Consider the following 4,013-nt stretch of genomic DNA (forward strand, 5'->3'; position numbering starts at 1 on the left):
AAAGTTTATTCAGTCAAATGTGATCTTTAATCTCACGGTTGGGCATACGTATTCAATATTTTGATGAAATCTTCCAATATAAAGTCCTTTTCTCTCACAGTTGGGTATATGTGTTTAATCTTTTGACATCTTCCGGCGTTCAATTACATAGAAAGGCATGTATATGTGTTGGATCACAGGATGTGCAGCAGCCCAATCCACTATCAAAGAAGCCCACTAGAGTTGAACTGGCCCAACTAAAGTCTCCCTAACACACATTTGTATTGGACTATTGTAACTTAATAAGACCCGGTTCACTTGTTGTAATTAGAGAGCTCTCGTTCATTTTGTACAGATGGGTTGACTATCGAATAAAAAGAGAAAATTGTTTTCCCTTTTGTTCTCTCTCAGAGACTGTTAGAACTAGGGTTTGCATTTACATTTTACCTTAAATCTGCTTCGATCCTTCATGTTTTCATGGTATTAGAGCCATCAATGGATTCCTTAGATCACGGCCTTTCCAGCGATCCTACCCTTTACATTTGATTTTGCTGATTCTGTTTTCTCCGACGAGGCTGTGACAATGTGTTTTTGGTGTTTTTTGGTGGTTTCTGTTCATTCTAAGGTGTTTCTGCTTTGTCCTCTGATTTTGATGCAGAAGGCTCTTGCTTTTCAAGTTTTTGAAGAAGTTTGGTAATATCTTCTTATCCTCTCAATTTTTTGTTGAACTCGTGAGATGCCGTGTGTTTTTCTCTGTGTGTTTAATGTCACTTTGGCTTCTTCTCTCTGAAGTATCTGGTGCATGAATTTACATTTTTTTGTTTGTGTCTATGAATTGAAGCCCTAATTTTGCCCGTGTGAGTTTAAGTGTAACGACCCGATCGGTCATTTTGAGTGTTGTAGCCCCGTTCCCCCATTTACTGCTTAATTGTTGTTATGTGACTTGCCGGGTAGTTGATTCGGTTCCGGGGATATTTCGAAATGCGATGAGACACTTAGTCTCAAGGTTGGGAGCTTAAGTTGAAAAGGTTGACCAGATGTTGACTTATTGTGTAAACAACTCCGGAATAGAGTTTTGATGATTCCGATAGCTCCGTTGGGTGATTTTGGACTTAGTAGTGTGTCCGGATAGTGATTTGGAGTTCCGTAGTTGAATTAGACTTGAAATGGCAAAAGTTGAAAAAAGCTTTGAAAATTTAGAAGTTTGATCGAGAGTTGACTTTGTGGTTACTGGGCTCGGATTTTGGTTTTGGGTGTTGGAGTAGGTCTGTTGTGTCATTTATGAGTTGTGTGAAAAATTTTAGGTCAATCAGACTTAGATTTGATAGGTTTCAGCATCGATTGTAGAAGTTGGAATTCCTTAGTTTTTATTAGGCTTTGGGGTGCGATTTGGGTTTTGATGGTGTTTGATGAGATTTGAGGGCTCAACTAAGTTCGTATCGTGTTTTAGGACTTATTGGTGTGTTTGGTTGAGGTATTGAGGGGCCCTAGGGTGGAGTTCAGATGGTTATCGGATTGAAAATGGGACTTAGAGAATTACTGAAGCTGGGAGCCTTCTGGTGTGATCGCACCTGCGAGGAGATTGGCCGCAGGTGCAGCTGATGTAGCGCAGGAGCGGAGATGGGCTTGCTTGGGGTGTGACGCAGATGCTAGGGGTCTTTTGCATCTGCGAGCCCACAGATGCGGAGAAAGGGAGTGTAGGCTGTCTTCGCAGAAGCGGATCGAGGGTCGCACAAGTGCTTCCGCATGTGCGGAACTTGGAGCGCAGGTGCGGACCCTGTGGACTTAAGTGACTTCCATAGAAGCGGTACTATTATTGCAAAAGCGATTCCGCAGGTGAGAAGGCACTAGGCAGAACATTAAATTTAAGGGTTTCGTGATTTTTCTCATTTTTGGACTTTTCAAACTTGGTCTAAGTAAATTTTTAAGAGGTATTTCGAATGATTTGTTGAGGTAAGTCAGTTGTGATCATACTTATTCAATAATATTGTTTCCCCATTAAATTTCCCACCTAATTTGTGTGTTTGGAGGTAGAATTTTGGGAGTTTGAGGCTAGGGATTTGGAGAGTTTAATTTGGGGATTTGACTGACGATTTGGTGTTAGATTTTGGTAAATTTTGTATGGCTGGACTCGTGGTTAAATGAGCTTCCGAATTTTATAACTTTTATCGGATTTCGAGACGTGGGCCCGAGGGTCAACTTTTGAGTTAACTTTTTGACTTTTGATTAAGAACTTAGTAATTTCATATGGAATTGATTCATTTAGCTCGTGTTGATTGTATAAAATTGTTTTTGGCTAGATTCGAGGTATTCGGAGGCCGACTCGCGAGGCAAGGGCTTGTTGGAGTAGAGATTTTCTCGGTTTGAGGTAAGTATCATATTTAAACTCGGTTGAGGCACTAGTTGCCTAAATTGTTATGATAACCACGTGCCTTTGGGTTACGGACATTATTGGGGATGATCCCATGTGCAGGCACCGGGATTATATATTGATGTTTGGGTTGTGCTCGGGATCTTATAAGCCCATAAAGCACTGTTAAGCTTTAAGCTTTGATATCTCACATATCGTAACAGTTTATGTGATCTAGTTGAGCCCTGATGAGGCTACTTAGAGGTTTAACCCCTGAACGAGCTTAATAAATGCTTTTCATTGATAAAATTTCCGGTTTGAGCTATGATAGAACACTATGGACATGCCTACACTTTAGCATGTTATTTACACCAATCCAGTGACATGAGAATCTTATTTCATTCATCATATACCTGTATACTTGTTTTATTGCTTATGTATGATATTGTTGGACTGGGGCCTGCGGCTATGCCGGGCGGATTATGTTATTGGCATGTGAGTTGTCCGTGCAGCACGTGAGTTATCCATGCAGATCCATGTATTGATATTATTGGCATGTGAGTTGTTCGTGTAGCACGTGAGTTGTCCGTGCGGATCCATGTATTCATATTATTGGCACATGAGTTATCCGTACAGCACGTGACTTATCCATGTGGATTCATATATTGATATTATTGACACGTGAGTTGTTCGTGTCGCACGTGAGTGTTCCGTGCAGGTTCTATCGTTAGCACGTGAGTTGTCCGTGCATCACGTGAGTTGTCTGTGCAGTGTGTGGAACTTGTATTTCCTTGATCATTTATCTTATTCACTTGTTTCTTTCCTCTACATGCCATAATATTGTTGAGCGGGGTATTTTGAAAAAACAATGCACGTGTACACACAAATATTCTTCTCACGAAGCCTTATGAGTTAGGTTTAAATATTATACTGTGTTGGTCTAATGGGACAGAATCACTCTGAATCAACTAGTATCCTAAATAATTTAATCTTCTCTTATCTTGCCTTGTTTAATTGCGATACTTATTGAGTTAATTGTACTCATACTATACCCTACACCTCCTGTGCAGATCCAGACATTTCCGGGCACGGTGGTTGTTGATCGTGGAGTTTTTACCTATTCGGAGATCATCGAGGTAGCTGTTATGGCATTCACAGACCTTGACCTTCCTCCCCGTATCTTTCAGTTTTATTTATTCAGTTCTACTTTTTAGACAGTGTATCAGACTATGTCATTATATAGAGGCTCATGTACTTAGTGACACCCTCGTTTTGGAAAATTTCTGTATTTAGTTATGACATTTTATCTAGTTTTATGAGAGTTTACTTATGTAAACTTGTTTTAGAATATGTTAAAAATTTAAAATTGGTGGTAATGTCTGAGCAACAAACCGTGCAATCCGTGTACCGATAAGCAACAATTCAAATGCACTCAAAAATGGAAAATGACTCAAATGAAAGAACCGTCCCGCAGGTTCAATAGATACCACCACAAGCGCAATGCTAAGAACCCATCACATATAGTAGAACCGAGATACATGGAACTAACATAAAGGATCATATTCCAACATAACTCTGCTACAATGCGTGACCCTAGCCAAACACCGGTCCATATGAAATATCTCAAGCCACAATGCTCAAAAATCAACAACCACACACAATTTGACATCAAGTACACGAAGTG

General features: G+C 40.1%; 1 long non-coding RNA gene across 1 annotated transcript; it reads left to right on the plus strand.

Moving 5' to 3' along the window:
• The first annotated feature begins 307 nt into the window (after window positions 1-307).
• LOC107806453 (uncharacterized) lies at window positions 308-3,659 on the plus strand. The gene is made up of 3 exons (XR_001652673.2): window positions 308-672; window positions 2,280-2,347; window positions 3,400-3,659. It is a non-coding gene; the product is annotated as an uncharacterized LOC107806453 (long non-coding RNA).
• The last annotated feature ends 354 nt before the right edge of the window (window positions 3,660-4,013 follow it).

Source organism: Nicotiana tabacum, chromosome 14, assembly GCF_000715075.1.
Source record: "Nicotiana tabacum cultivar K326 chromosome 14, ASM71507v2, whole genome shotgun sequence".
Lineage (NCBI taxonomy): Eukaryota > Viridiplantae > Streptophyta > Magnoliopsida > Solanales > Solanaceae > Nicotiana > Nicotiana tabacum.